Genomic DNA, 17,146 nt, shown 5'->3' with positions numbered 1-17,146 from the left:
TTGCAATCAGATTTAAACTATCATCGATAAAATTTTAATTCGAATCGATAAATTATAAAAAAAGCAACGATTTATTATTATTGGTATTAAGAAAATACGATACTAATATAAGATGGTAAAAAATTAAAAGAAGAAGAGAAAAGCGCTAAGAAGAATGAAAAGAAAGGCAATGTTGAAAAATAAATGCGAAGAAAATAAGTTGAAAGATCGAAAGGATAAAATGTACAAGAGTATACGTAAGTAAATATATATAAAGAAAGAAATGCAAGAAGAAGAAGGAACAAGGAACAAGGAACGTAGCATGGAAGAGAGTAAGAACAAACGAGTTAAAGGCTCTACCAATAAGGATAAAAAGAAGGATATTGGAGGGATGATCATTGTGAAATAGAAACGGTTGATTGAGAATGTGGGGTAAAAACGAAATTTGTGGAAAGTTGGCGAAAAGATGACGGTGGGTGCTGCCACCTGCGTGGAGGGCGTGGCGCTAGTTCTATCGGAGTTTAGTTTAACGAGAGCTTTGGCACGCGTCGCACAACTCTGGAGCAGCACTCGTGTCGCTTCGGCCAGCCGCGTGAGAGTGAGAGAGAGAGGGTGGGAGGAGCGCGAGAGGTGAACGATGGTGAAGGAAGAGAGAGGTGGGAAACGGTGAACGCGAGCAAGATAGAGAGAAAGGACAACGACGAGAAGACTAAGGGGAATACGAGACGGAAAAGGACAGATTTATAGAGTGGATTGAGTATATACGGTAACAAGCAGTGAGACGGGTGTATGAGTGTAGAGGAGAAAAGCGGATTGACGACGACGATGAGGAAAGAAAAGTAATGAACGCGAAGATGAATGAAGAACCATTCGGATGCAGTTGATGTTGCGGCGATGAGGAAGGTTCCCGAGTGGAGGACGCGGTACGCGTTGGTGCCGCTAGAACGAAGGATAGCAGATTTGAAATCACGGTGCTGATCGTAGAGACGAGAAAAGCACAGAAGCGGCAGTGACCATGGCGCCCCTGCTCGCATGTAAACAGTGCTTCATGCTCGATGCACGCTTCGAGAGTAACGTAACTAGTGCCAGCATTCTTACGGAGAGTAAACATAGTTTCAGTGGTTGTCACCGTCATCGTTATCGTTATTTCTCACGTTCCAGTCGATTTCCCCGAATCCGATGAACAACCATCGAAATCGCAATCGAGAAGTTGCCGAAAATATCGTAGACGTCCTGAGGCAAGACGGTATGGACGGTAGAGACGAGTCATGATCCTCGTCCTGCCGCGTCACCGTTATCCTCATCCTCGTTCTCGCCGTCGACGTGGTGGTTGTCGTCGCCGCCGCCGCCGCGCGAAACCGTGCTCCGGTCGTTTGTGTTTGTTGATTCGTCGTCGATGCGTCGAACGTGTGTGCGCGTGCAAGACGCTGAACCGAACTTACGAACGACGGTCAAACGTGATTGATGCGTGACGCATTCAGCTGCTACCTAACAAGTGGTAACGAGTCCGAGAAACAAGTACGTTTTTTTGCTCGATACTTTTTTCTTTTTCTTTCTGTGTATCTTTTACGAGATTTTCATTCGTGTTTGCTTATTTTCTTCGCATTCAGTGATAATCGAATAGTGATCGGAGTACAAAAAAGAAGCACATATAACCTAAACGAACGTGTACCGTGAGAATAGCGCGAGAATAACGGTGTTATAACAAATCTCATCAAATTTTACACGTGTGAAATTCATCTTCAACCTTGAACCGTTATTCGTGCAAAGAAATTGTCTTAACCTTTTTCTTTTTTGGAAGAATTGGAATTGATCCGACACGCAAGAGCGAACGTAGTCTGTTGCATCAATCGTAAGTGTTCTTATATTTTTTATCGACATTTTATGTTCTATCGTACTTTCCTCGAATTTCACACTAAGAAGGTTATTTGCCGTTAATAATCCTGTGTCGCATTGATTTTTGAGAAAGATGTTTGTATGGACGATCTTGAATTCATTCATGTAAGATATTTTTGTGTCGAGGCAGATAAAACGAAATATCTTTACTAATGCACGTTGAAACATTTTAACGATTTTATCAGTAAATTGAGGTTATTTTGGTCAAACGAACTAATTTATTTCTTAACGTGTAACTTTTAAAATTTAACGACTTTCAACGACATAATTTCGTTCTAATTTTATTTTACAAATATTTTTTGGTATATATTTTTTTTGTTTTTTATTTAACAATAAGATTTTTCGATGAACTTTAATCGAAGAGTATAAACGAGTAAAAACGAGTATAAGTGTTTTTAATCATTTTATTTAATAAAACAAATTTTATTCGTTTAACATTTTTTTCTCGTATATCGCAACTTTTTTTGTGCTAATTTCAGAAATCTCTCTTGAAATTGCTGATTATTTTCAAATGAGTTCACAGTGTATCGAGAATCACAATTGCGAGGTTCGATACTCGAATCGAATAGACAGGTGGCTCTGTGCAAAGTCTTTCATAGACTTTCTTCTCAGTGTGATTTCGATCTTCTTTATTCGATGTTTTATAAATCAGTGATTAAACCAGGAAATTTGATGTGTCACTTTTTCTTTAAAATTGATATATGGTATATATGTGCTTTTTTCATGTACATTTATTATAATAAATAATTGTTAATTTATTAGTTTACAAAAAATTGACATTCGTTTATGAATAGTTTGAAGAAAAATTAGGGAGAATATATAAACTTTTTTAAGAATATTTTTAACTTTTTTAAGAATGATGATATTATATAGTTGAACACGAACTTTAGAATCATTATATTGTAAAATTATGATAAATCAATTTTGTCATAGTAATTTTTTTTTTACATGATTCATATTTTTTTTTATATGATTCAAAATGATTCAAATGATTTTGCCGTTTCTGATAGATTTGATTTTAATCTAAGTTTTATAAGTTTTATAAGTTGCATGATTCGAAACAAATTCGGATATTTTTCATTTTGCGATAATTCTTGTATGTATTTCATAATAAATCGTGATTTTTTATTCATTAATAATCGATAAGTTATTCAAGTTACAAGCTATTCAGATTAAAAATGAATTTTTCCTTCGATAAGCAAATTAATTTTTTTATTTTTTTTTTTTCCAATTGAAAATTCACGAGAATTATAAAATTAATTATTATTATTATAACACATAATTCCATATATTTAATGATATATTAAATATTCCGTATATTAAATATTCTTTCCGATCAAGTTAAAATACTTAAATTGATTACACGAAACAAAATGCGAGAGATTTGAAGATCGCGTATTGAAATTTCGTTTTTAAAATTTACGATAAAAGAATATATAGAATCGTGGCATATTTAGGAAGATTTATTTTCGCTGAATTAGACGGTTAGACTTCAGATTGGGAGGCATAAATCCTAAAAGCTGACCGATCGATCGCGCCTGATAAAAGTCCCAGTCGCAAGACTTGGCGAGCTTCGGTGGTCCGAGTTGAGAGTTTCAGTTAAAATTATTAGCTTTCGACTTTCTCTACCGTGTCGATCTTCAGAAACTTTCCGGATGCTAGTTGCTTTCGACTCTATCCGTCCACTTCTTTTTCGTTGTAAAGAGAATCGATACGCTCGACGTCTCGACGCATCTTTCCAACTGTTCAGAGACAAGAGATATTCCGCGAAACTTGGAGAAAATTGTTGAAACTTTGTAAATGGATGTTTTGTCCTTAGATGAGAGAGATTAGGACGTGTCTGCCTGAAAAGTTTGATACTTGAGAGTTATAGTTGATAGATACCGAGAATCTCTTTCGGAAAATTGTTAAAATTGAGTTAAGAGTTTCAATAAATTGTGGATACGTATCGGTTTTGTTTACCGAGAGTTCTTACGAACTGAAAATTTTTAAATCAATTTTTTCTCAATCGAAACAATAAAATTTTACTTTACCTTTCCTTTCTTTTTATTTTGTCGAGAAATATGATTAAATTGTTCAATCTCTTTCATCAAATATCACCGAATGTAATCATTGATATAAATCTATAATGTAAAAAAGTTGAGCAAATACAGACAGATAAAATGTCGATAAAATATATTATTAATATTCACTCATTATAATTAAGATATCTCGCATCGTTTCAAAGACAAATTGTACGTATAATATCTAAATTTATACAATTAAAATCAAGTACGAAGATTTGGATTATTTTAATTGGAATAAACGAATGTTGATTAAGAGAATGCGTAAAATCACGTTTTTTCTTTTTTTTTAAATCGATGAACAATTTAACCGACTCTCTGATTGTTCTGTGATGTTTCAGACGAATCTGGGGCCCGTTCGTGCCGCGAAACGAGCCGCGAAATTCAGTGACTCGCACGCTTACGATAGAAAGAACGTGGTTCGTGCGAGTGTTAACACGCGAACGATCGATAACGAGAATCGATCGCGCATCGTGACTCGATCCGATCGTTCGGTAGTGAGGCAAGTCGATTGCAATGGTGTTGCACGAAGTGATGATCTACTGCGTGATCGAATTCGGAAGAAGCTCAACACCTTTGTGTTGCCCCCTGCTATTCACTCATACGTACAGAAGACTGAGGTGTATTATTCCGCACTCCAAACAACATATCGCTTATCCACCATAAGGTGAGTCATTTGTATTCATATTACATGTATTTTTACGATATAAATTATTATTATTTAAATTATTACTATTTCGAAATTGTATATATCTAATTTCTGTCAATACAAAAAATTCGATTTTGATTTCAATAAATTAAAAGCTTCATGGTCATCTTGATTAAATTTCGATGGCGATTTATCGATTTTGTAAATTATATTATATATTTTTCATGGCGAAATCTTAGCGAAAGTCACGCTAATCGTATCATTATATATCATCGTAATAAAATTTTACGATTTATTCAAGAACACGAGACGCGCAGTCGCGTTATTTTCGACAAAGGACGAATTCCTGGTTTCTTTCTCTTGTTGAATTCGTACCGTTAACTCGCAGAAATGCAGAATTATTTCCATCGATTTTTAAAACAAAGCGTATCTCATGAAGCTCTAGAAAAGTCGAGGTCACGGGTTAGCCATTAAAAAATTAATTGCAGCATGCAATCTTAGCGTATTACCATTTACCTGTTGCGTGTTCGTGTCGACGTGTAAAAAGACGCGATGCGAATTGACTCGCGTTATCAAATGGGAACAAAATTATATACTAGAATCGATCGAGGAAAAATTTTTCGGAATGAAACTAAATAGAAAACGCGCGATGATTCGTTTCTCGATTAAACACGCATTTAAGAAAGAATTGAAATTCAACTCGACATTATTTCTTTACTTTTTGATTTTGATAATTGGTATTTTATGGTAATAGCTTTGGACAATTGGCCGATAAAAAGATGGAACAGACAATAATAATCAAGATGAAAGAATTATAATCGAATTATAAACGAGTGATCAAAGTTCAAATTAAGTAGTATATATCCGCTATTTATAATATTCCGCTTTTTGTCAGTGCACGATTTTGTTTTCTGGAAAGAGAAAGGGAGAATTCAGTATCGTGTCCCACGGACAAGCAAGCTCGAAGGCAGACGTGTCTAAAAGAAGTTCCGTGGGTCGACCAATCGAACGATATTTGTTAATCGTTGCAACGCCATTATGGGACAAACAACGCAGTTTACTCGGTTAACATCGTTTGCGCGGAAGTAATGTTTGCTTTCGTCAGCGACCCTTGCTTTAAACGAGATTATAGGCCGCAAAGGCGAGCTTTTATTTTTACCCTTATTCGTTCCGCAGATCGTGATCCGGCTAATAAACGTTTTCCGGATGCTATTCCAACCCTTTCTCGCGTGTACACTAAAAACCTGTGACATTTTTCCCCTAGGCGCGAAGCGTCCTATTTGTGTACACACGTGTCCGTGTCATAAGTTTACTTTGTCTTTTCGTTGCATGAATTTTACAAGAGTTTTCCTATTTCTATCCTTCGAAGAGAATTCAAAATGGACATTTTTTGAAGAAACAAACAAACGATACTTTTTACAATAAATATAGAATGTTTCTTATTTATAACAGAAATATTCTTCGACTCTTCTTTCCGAAAGGTCGCTCATCTTTGTAACTTATCTCCAAAGTCATCATTATCCGTTCTCACAGTGAATCTTTGTGGAAATTCTGTTTTCTCGAATAAAGTCCAAACGACTAGGTAGCTTTCGAAGGAACGACACGCAATTCGCGATCGAGCTTTTACAGAAACATGAAACAGAGATATGAAATAAAGTCAATTTAGTCTAAAGTCGACTTATTCAAAGCCGAATATGCATATGCGAATTCACTTATTTTCGTATACAGATATAAAAGTTTATACATTTTTTATTTTATTCGTCTTACCATTTTTCTCCACTAATCTCTAATATTTTTAATTATTATGAATAGAAAAAAAAAATTTCATACGTTGAAATAATAATCTATATATTTTATAATTGAATGGTTTGATTCTTTCTTTTTGCGCCATATCTTTAACTTTTCGTTGAATAAATACGAAATGAATAACGAATGTAAAACATCGAGTTTGAAATTGAAAACTCAATATTTTTATTAACGGGTTGTTTCATCACATATTTGCAAAATTTTGAAATTATGTTGTTTTCTTTTATATTTATATTTACACTTCTTTCCATAACATTTTTTTCTCTCTTTTCTATTCTGATTGCGAGATTTCGCGTAACATTTCCAGATATATAATGATATTATTGATGATCTAAGGCCGTTAACGATGTCTCACATGCGTACAGGCGACACATTGCACAACGGAATTACCACCGAATAATTGTTGCACGTGACATTTGCATATACGCGCCACTCGGTTCGCAGTTATTTTCGTTATTGTTCACGGGATGTAATGTTGTTTCTAAACAATTGGTTTCCATTAGAATTGCACGTCTCCACCAGCTTATATATCGCGCTCGACGGAGCGCAGCGTGATTAGCAGCTTGCTTTCTATCGAGTGTTTTAATCCTCATCGATGTTCATTGTATTCTATCGACCATGTGCAATTATTCTTTCTCGATGCGTCATTATTTATCCATGTATTCGATGTTTTTTGAAAGTCTTTCGAAAAGAATTCGAACAAGGATAAGAAGCATCGTTTTAACGAGATAGATGAACATTGATATCCTTTCGAACGGAGTGAACGAAGTTTTATCGGATTTGCCGATTATTTTTCATGAAATACTTTTATGAAATATTTATTTTCTTTTCTCCCGAAAATTGTTACCCTTCCTTCAAATGTAAATATTCGAATAAACAATGATTCATTTATTCGTTTCAATTTGTTCGGTTTTAATTGTTACGGATGTCGAGAAAAAGGAGGAAATGAAGTCGCCGAAGGGGAATTGTATTTTTGTACCGAAACACTAGTTTCGTTTAATTACTTTTACTTTTCTCCCTCAAAGAGTTGGCAAAATGTCAAAAAATTTTTTACCCTTTTAGTCCATGCATCGTTCCACCATTTAGTTATATTTTTGTTGCAATTTTTTTCTTGCATGGGTTAAACATATTGTACGCGTGGTTGAAATATTTATCGCGTACTCGAAATTTTTATCTTTGCGGAGAAAAATATAAGATTTTTTAATTCTTTTCTTTTTTTTTTAATTCGAAATTTTTTTAACACAATATAATTTGACGATAACGTCTTTACAAAATTTCCTATATTTTAATTCATCTCGACATCTCGACGTCGTGCACATATCGTTAAAATATTCATCTATTCATTGAGTGTAAAATGTAAGTACGCGATGAAGAGATTAGATTGACATCGGTTTTTCATGAAAATCGAATCGCGAATTAACGAACAATCGTGTTCGCGACATTGATCGTTCGAGCTTAAATAATTGCGAGACATTAGAGTGAGATTACGTAGAAAATACATCATTATCGAGAATACGCGTCGATGAGATCTAATTAAACGGAACGAAATAGAATGAAACGGAGAAAGGGGATTCATTTTCCGTGAATCCATGCGAACTTGGCGCGCGAATTTTCAGAAACTTAAAACGCTCTGATATTTTTCTTCGTTTTTGTAAATCGATACGAGTTCATTGAATATCTCGATAATCGTACGAATCGCAATTATTCGATATTCATTTTTTTTTCTTATTTATTTGTTCTTTTGAATTAATTCAAAGAATCCTGATATTTCGTTATTCCATTTCTTTTTTTACGACGTAAAATAGGTCGAGGTTTTTATTTTACCAACGATACTAACTCATCAATGTTGTAACGATCTAATTTTCATATATTCGAATATATCTTCCTTAACTTTGAAATTTCATCGTCGAATGGAATTTTTTTTTTTACCGTGGGCAAAGTTTGTCGCGTTAAAGAGGGTGGTGCGTTTGCACGATATTTTCCGTATGTCTTAGAAGATGTTATCACAATGCACGACAGAAGCCTTTGTTTCACTTTTCACCCCTTCCATCTTGGTTGCTACTTGGACGGTTTTGGAATTTTTATAGCTTAAAGGAGAACATTCCGACGCTGTGCATGTTTCGCGTCTTATCTTTCAGGATTTTTTAATAAAATTTGACGTTCGATGAATAGAATAAAGTAATCCGTTCCTTTCTTCGATGTGACATCTAAAAACATCTAATTAAATATAGTTTACTTTTAGTTTTCCTTTAAACATTCCTTTAAACATTCTTCTCGTATAAAATCTTTCTATGACTTTTGCAACGATCGTGTATCAGGTATGATCTTAACTCGAGTCGGAGAAAATGTTTAATTATTAAACGATTAAATCGATTCTCGTCATGGTTTGTTGACCGATTCTATATCTTCTCTCGTTTTGGACCAAGAATATAAATTCTCGCTGTGAATCGGCATTAACATTCGAATATTTGTTTATAAGAAAAGAGATGGAATTTTAATCGTGAGCTAGTTTATTCTTGCATATTTATGCGATTGATTCGAGAGGAAAAGATATCGAATATCGGAAATTTTCACTTTCATTTTTCCAGGATACGCATCCTAGATATTGGAATTGCAATTTTTACGGTTTTTCTTTCTTCGATGCCATTGTTTTACAGGGAAATTCTGGTTCGAAACATACGTCCTTACGTAATTCTGTTTCTGACGAAATTGATCTAATTCGATCTTGCCGATTAATATCGCTTTCGTTTCATTTCTGGTTTTTCGTTATCTGATATAACGTTGCTTTATGCCAGCGTTAATAAATTTGTTCGAGCGGTATTATTTAAAAGTTTGGATTGCACACGATCGATCCACGAGCTGTTAATCTTCCACCATTTTCATACGTCTTATTTATAACGCATAGAGTTATAATACGAGTTAACAAAAAATTCCTACGTACTTAACGATAATGCTTTTTCTCAACACTTTTATCGATGTACGTTACAATTGATAATCGTATGAATGACGTTTAAACATACACACGACGAATCATTCAATGGGCGTAATTAAGAAATACAATTCATCCGACATTTGTAAAATCGTACGTGGAATATCGTTTCGATGTCCGATTCGCGATATATCAGGGATAGCCTCTATTTTCGTTGTTGTGGGTTTGATAAATCGCTGCGTCTATGCGGGCTCGTTAACTTAATAGGGGTTAATTTCGAGACAATGGATGCGTATTTGCGTGTAAACTCGAATTTTTGTCATTGATCGGGAAAAATGACAATTAGCCAGATTTAATTTCTATCTTCTCGAACATTCGGAGTATTGGGGGGACGAATCGGAACGTTGAAGGCGTTAAATAATAGTAATATATGCGAGAAAGGAGTACGATGATACGCTACTTGTCACGGTAACCTAATTTTAAGATCCTGAAATTTATAATACGGTCCACATGTTCCACATGCGCTCTGCTACGATTTATCCACGTTTAATGTTCTAAAAACCAACGGTATTTCCATCTTCCGTTTTTATCCTTGTTCCTCTCCATAAATTCGTTTTTCTAAAAAAAAAAAAAAAGAAATCCTTTTCGCGAATGGGGCGCTTCGTCGTTTTTCGATCAATTTGAAAAAAGCGCGGAGAAAGAAGGAAGTCGTAGAAACTTCTTTCAAATTTTCCAATTTTCTAGCATAAATGTCGTTTAAATTGCTTAAACGTGTTTACGAATGCGTATGTTCGTTAATAAGATAAAAAGGATACGATTCATGTTGGTTTTTTAATTAGAAAAGTGTTTGTCGATAGTCGATGTTCTTTTTCTCGATCAATTGTTACGCTTTCTACAACTTTTAATTAGATGTCACTGTTGCTTACGAACTTTGCGATAGCCACTATTCTCCGCCCAGTGGAATTATTTTCTTTGTTGCGATACTTTTGAATTGCCGATAATACGAATGCGATATCATGAATTCGACGAAATGATATAGTACTATTAATAATCTATCGATAAGATAATTCTATTATCTTTCGTTTAAAAGGGATAAATAATAATTGCATATTTTTAGTTGCACATTTACCGACTTGTTTTAATCCTCTCCAATACGATTCGAGCTATTTCGAAGACCGAATTTAAGATGGTCTCCTGGCTCATCTGCTCATCAAAAGATAATTAGTGATTAAAAGTTAGTCGACAGGGGTTGAAGGCTTTTGCGACTTTTTGCTCGAATTAATCTCGAGAGGGTTTGATCACCGGTTCATTAACGAAAGGAGTCACGATTGCTTAACAAGTTTTTAGAAATTAGGAATTTTTTCTTTCGAATACGGTAACTCGGAGGATTTCGTATCGTTCGCTTTTCAAATAATTACAACAGTTCACGCGATCAATGTTGAATCCACAAGTGGGTAACGAGCGTAAATATTTGTATATCACATGCGATATCACAGTGACGGGAATAACTTTCCCGTCTTTCCGTTTCTTCTTCGTATCGAAGTTTGCTGCCACGATTTGTAATTGGATTCACAAATTCTATTTCCCTTCCGTCATTTTTATTTTGCGTATATAACGGCGGGTGTACGTTACGTATTTATAAAAAGTAAAATTCGAAGTCGATCGAATTTCTCTTCATTTTCAACGAGCGTGCGAATTCGCATTATCCTTTCAATTTTATTTCATTTATATTATCCTTCCCCTAAGCAGTTAATAGGTTGGATTACTCTTGAAAAAGTATTCGATTCGTAGACGTGGCAAATAATTTTCATTTTATACGTTGAAATTTAATATTTTATCACGATACAAAAGTAAATAATTATTTTTCATTTTTCAATCACGATTGAACGTAATTGTTTGATATATAAATGGGATCAAGGATATTTAGATCAGGTTACATAAGTATACATTTTAAATAGGAAAAAGCGGAAACGTTTTGAGATAGCAACGTTGAAAATTTTCGAGTAAAGAAACCGCATAGTAGGATGCAAAATGATACGACGAAACTATTAGGAATAGCGAGCGTACGCGATAATTTAAACATAAAGTTTCTTTACGAATTTACGCGGCACAAGATACATACGAACACGCAAACATTTCGATTGTCGCTGATCTCACATTTCAACAATGATGCATTATTGGCATTGTTCTCTAGAATCCTTTCGTACACGATCCTCCGATTTAAAAAGAAGGAAATTAAAAAAAACGTCGAAGAGTCGTGTGGAAAAGTCGCGCGACAGCTGTAAAAATGTCTCAAAGTTTTCGTGCAATTAACGTCACGTGCAATTCGTATTTATCCATAAGTTAAATTTTCCACGTGAAAGCTCAACTACGATAAAATAATTTCGCGAATCTGGACGATACAAGGGAGCGGAAACGAACTCTCTGGGTCAGATGTCCCCTTTAGGGGAGCAAAGTTAGCGGCAACCGGCGTTGTACCATTTCGTCGGGATCACCGCGAAACGAAACGATCGAACGAATTTCAATTTTTTCCCCATCGAACGCCGGATGGTTGGCTTCGTTACAAAAACGCGAGATGTCGTAAAAACGATCATACACTTTTCCGCTTATTTATTTCGATGCGATCGGGGAAAATAAATGGGGATTTTGGGGACGGGTTACGCAATAGCGGTGGAGCATCTGGTGCGTACTCGTGGATAGGTAAGTTGGCCCGTGGCGAAGTAGACCGCGTGGCTTCTGGCTGGAAGTAGAAAGGGTCGATAGCCCTGCTCGTACGGCGCTCGCGCCATCCGCATACAGTTACGAGAGACGTAGACGCGCGAGCGCACGACTCGCAGTGTACACGGTAGCCATAGATTTCGAATCGGTCATCCTCGTGGCTACTACTCTTCGACGTTGTTGTGCGACCTGGGTATCTTCAAATCCGATTTCGTTGCTTCGAGCTGCGTATTTTATGCCGACTATCTCGACATAGCTGTTTAGAAACTTTGTGGAAGGAAGGATGGAAACGAATATTCGATAGGAAAATAAAAGTTCGATCGCAGATTGGTTTACTTTCGGAAGACGTGTTTCGGCAACTAGTAAATTTACACGAGCGATTTATTGGCAATTTTTCAAATCAAATTGAATCGAAAGTTAGCGATACCGACTATACACGGATGACAAATCGAGAAAATTGAGACGAAATAGCGTTATTACGTTTTCAATTCGTTCAAATGGCCGTTCACGTCGAGTCAAATATTAGTTCGCGGATGAAAAGTGAAAAATCAAAAATGATTCGCAATCGAACGAAGCATCCATTCTCTATCGTATTAAAATAGAGCGGAAAGTTGAGTATATATATACACGTTTTATCATCATTACCAGTGTCTGGATTTATCGGTAATGTGGTTTCGGGATATTGCGTAGAGCTAGGAGAAATTCCCCTAGAGGGAAACGTGACGAGACTAGACGAGGTTAAGGGACTTACGATAAGGCGAACCGGTTGCTCCAGCTTGATCCTTCCAACGAAATACGATTGGAAGGTGGAAAGTGACGTTTTTGAATAGTCGATCGGTCAATATTGGTCGAAAGCTTTCCGCTTTCGATACGTGTAAATGACGAATAAAACTGTAAATCTTAGTTAAACTCGATGTTAGAGATTTTTCACTTTATCAATAAACTGCTCGTAAATTCGCGCAATTATAACAAATCGAGCACGACGAATCTTCTTTTTTTACTTAAGTTTTTCCCATCTTTTTATCCGTCCTTATCGACTTTTTCTCGCGTCTTCATTAAGCGAGTTCTTTTTTTCTGATATCACGTGAGAGATAAAATCGATGAATCGACCAATTATCTTTACCAATTAATTTTACTTGAAAAATTCTAATAAACGTAGAATGTATGTACAAAATATATCGTGAAATATATTTGTTGTTAGAGAGCAAAAATATAGAATGTTCGTCTCTAATTTCACGTATCGTATTATGTTACCGAAAACGTTCATTTCTGCGATATTTCTTTCTCTCTGAAGATTGCGTTCGAAAGTTCTATACATACGCATTTTTAAAATTTTAACGACAAATCTGGCGTGTAAAGAAAAACAATACATGTTAGTTTTAAACAACTCCTACCAATATTTACGCCGCTGTTATCCGATTTATCACTCGATCGTTTAGTGTTTAGTTTAGGACTTTGGTTAAGAAAATAAATGGATTACGTAGCCTATCGAGTTAACCGCGACAATTTGATTACATAATTTCAGCATGGGATAACATACTTAACGCAACATCCTTATTCATTGCGCGAAAAGAATAATTAAAAAAATTATTTAAAAAATATAACAAAGTATTCTAATAACGAGATGAATAAATACGTTCTTTATTCTATTGATAAAACGATTGTCATTTATGTTATTTCCATATTATATATTTACTCAAAATGAAAAGCAAATGAACAAAATGAAAGAGAGTGAAGAAAAAAAGAATTGATTATTATGGAAACATTTTCCAAGTTGAACGCGAATATGGAGAAAGTCTGTCGATAAAGGGCAGTGATTCGGTTGACAACCGGGACTTGTTGAATATCGCGTTTAATATCGCGAGAATCCCGCGTGCGTCGGCCAGACAATCGAACGAGTACACTGGCGACAAAACATTTTTATGAACGAACATAAAACCGTGAGTCGCGGTCGGTTCGCATCAATCGTTCTCGGGGTGAGCACGATCGATCGGTAGAGAAGCAGCCGAGAGAGAGAGAGAGAGAGAGCCTGGAAAAGGTGAAATCTTCGTTCATGCAAGGTACGCCTTTACAAAGCGAGGAACACTTGTTGCCCGGCTGGGCTCGTCAAGCTCGTCGAGTGTCTCGTGCGTGAGACAACACCACCTAAATAATTTCACGCCACTTTTCACAACCCGTGCTTAGAATTCGTATCCTATCGCCTGTGTGCAACGGATGGTACCCGCTATAGGCGGCGTTTGCCTCTCTTAACGCGATTTCGAAGTTGGTCGATTCGAAGAAATATTGGATGCGAGATTATGGTGCGAATCGATGTATCGAACTATTGCTCGTGGATGGATACGTGATGTACGTGAACCCCGTTATCGTCAATTGATATTTGACTCGTGAAAAATGAGAGTTTGGAAGAAGTGGAAAAAAAAAAAAAATATGACGAAGCGAACGCAGACGATAGGATGGAACGGGTTAGATAAAAGTTGACAAATTGGGAACATGATTGGGAACGGCATATCAGAAATTGGATTATTAGCCAGTTCGATTTAAAGGATCTTGTTTTATCCGCTTCCATCAGAGTCTCTGTTTTTTTACCGGTGAAATTCCGTCATGGCTCTCGCTCGGAGGAGGGGAATGCTACCTTGACCTAAAACAATATCGGTTCGTTTTCTGTTAGACTACTATCACGAATTGAAGTGCAGAAATTGTCGAAAAAAAAAAGAAAACAATTAGAATTAAACGGTTAAAAAACGGCGAGACAACGAGGTCTGGTATTGTCGCGTAAATCGTAAATTGCGTATGCGAGCAATTTCATTACTACGAACATTGCATAACCATAGCCACTGTTACTGCTCTAACCGGTTATCGGCGTAATGTAAGTCCTATTGAGTTTAATTATTCACTCGACTCCCTCGTAAATTAAAGGGAAGGGTGTGTCAACGAAACGTTAATGTCTCGTTGAAACGCAAATTCTTTCGTATTATTACTCGTATTGTTACTCCGTCGTTATTTACTCTTCGTCCTTCGATTTTTCCGAAACCAAGCGTCACAATTCATGGATAAATTAGAAAAATTCAATCGAAAATTACTACGAATTTTTTTTTCGAAAGTAAAAGAAATATAAATTTGCGATCGATTCACGCGCGGTCAAAGCTTGACATCATCGTCTAAGAAAAAATACCTCAACGTCGTAAATTCCGAAAAACTAGAACGAAGAATCGAACGAAAAAAAAATGACGCGAAGAAGTTAAGCTTGGACGAATAAATTTGATGTAGCGATGTAAATGCCAGTTTTTACCAAGGTATTCGGTTCGATCGATTCACTATCTCGTAGGTGTATGTAAATTCCGATCCGTGAAAGTAATATTTGTGTAGTAGCTGTAACGCTGTTCGCGTGACGACAAGGTTTTTTTTCCGTAATTTCATCTCTGTTCGCCGCAATATTTCGGCCTCGAATACGTTCACCAAATGTGCACGAATTACAGTTAAGTGTATTAATCCAATGACGTTAAGTGTAACTGATTTCAATTACTCTCGGCCCCGTTAAATTCGCACAGGCAGGGACACGGGAATTTCTGCGTCTTTCTACTAATTTCCAAACGCGCAACTTTAACCAGTTTGTGTTTTCTTTTCAGTATAAGATATTTTACTAAACGATGAAAAGATATGAGACGAATTGAATTATTAATTCTTTTCGCGATATTATCATAATTTTTTATATTACGTACGTATTTTTTTCTGCAGTTTCGATCAAATAAAAAATCTAAATTACTTCAAGATAACTTACTATGTATTTGAGATAATTTCTAAATCGTATACGTGATATATTTCGTTCGATATTTAAATATTTAAATATCGAGATGTACGTTTGTAGAGATATTTTCGTAATGGTTCGTTATCAAGATTCACTTTCTCGACACGGTAAATAAAACGAATGCATCGAATTACGAAGAGCGTGTCGCAAAAAGGGGAAAGAAGAACGTGAAATAACAGAATGTGGGGACCGCGATGTTTACCGATGTACTTAAACGAGGATTAATGCCAATCGCGGAGAATGACGGATACAGTTCTCTAATTGTAAGTATCTCGGAAAATTACTGTACGTCAATTAAAAGTCAGCCTACTATGAAATCGTAATACGACTTTCATTCACTACGCGGGAATGGAATCGAACATATTCAGCTTCCTAAATAAACTACAATGACATTAATTGATTAACGCAATTCTTGTCTCCATCCACGTTGGTTAGATAGCCGTAACGATTGCGTGCATATGACGATGTTCCGCATATCAAATATTGATGCGGATCTATCTTCTTTCACGATAAATCGAGAATTAAGATGTAAAAGGTATGAGAAAGAAAAAATTGTTTTCTTTCCGAATCGAGCTCTAAGCGCGAAGATTTACCAGATCGAATCCCCTTAAGACTGGCATTTCCCTGGACACCAACTGCCGTTCTCTATTCGTTTACAGTAGATACGGGGAGATCGTTGGACAGCTTTCGGATTGGATTAACCAGCGAACTACGTGATGGCTCTACCGACGTTCCACCCTTCGATCCCTTCGATCCCCTCGAATGCTTACACCAGACAGCTCGACTCCCTCTTCTCTATCGCTCTTTATTCCTTCCGTTAACTCGATCCCCCACAAGATTTTCAACGCGGCTTCGAGTTTTGCTATCCTATATGCTAATTAAGCGCCGCGTTGTTTCGTGACTCGACGAATCGTCCGACACCGTTCCTTCGTTACCTTCCCGCCCGCTTTACAGGCTCGGCTTACGCTCCACGGGTCAGGGTAAATCATGCGACGTCATAACAGGGTGTGGTGATTTACGCCAGACTCGGACATTGGACGGCTACCCTTGCACGAGCGCGCCGCATCCGTGTCGCGTCTCGCAATTGGACCGTCGTGCGAGTGCTTTGCTCGGAATTGGAGCGCTCCAATTCCCTCCTCCCCCTCGCTCCTTTTCCTTCCGTCTTTAGCACGCTCCGTTTCGCCTTTTTCCCTTCCTTCCTCGTGGAGCCAATGAGAAGGACACTTTTTTTTTCGATTCGTTCTCATTTCACGCTCGTCCATCCGAGTCCTTTTAATATCCAGTTTAATATCCTCGAAGAT

The 17,146-nt window shown here is 36.5% G+C and overlaps 1 protein-coding gene across 3 annotated transcripts in view; it reads left to right on the top strand.

Moving 5' to 3' along the window:
• Positions 1-186: 186 nt before the first annotated feature.
• Positions 187-17,146, top strand: part of LOC108003721 (blood vessel epicardial substance-like) — a 45,492-nt gene continuing 28,532 nt past the window's right edge. Inside the window, exons 1-2 of one of the 3 annotated variants that reach the window (XM_028669649.2) lie at positions 187-1,831; positions 4,280-4,605. The gene's annotated coding sequence lies outside the window, so the exon portion shown is untranslated. The remainder of the gene's footprint in view (positions 1,832-4,279; positions 4,606-17,146) is intronic. The other 2 variants (XM_017066174.3, XM_017066173.3) reach the window with 2 other exon arrangements.

The sequence above is a fragment of the Apis cerana genome, linkage group LG12 (genome assembly GCF_029169275.1).
Source record: "Apis cerana isolate GH-2021 linkage group LG12, AcerK_1.0, whole genome shotgun sequence".
Classification (NCBI taxonomy): domain Eukaryota; kingdom Metazoa; phylum Arthropoda; class Insecta; order Hymenoptera; family Apidae; genus Apis; species Apis cerana.
The sequence above is the reverse complement of the archived record's forward strand: the minus strand, read 5'-3'. Positions and strand labels throughout refer to the sequence as shown.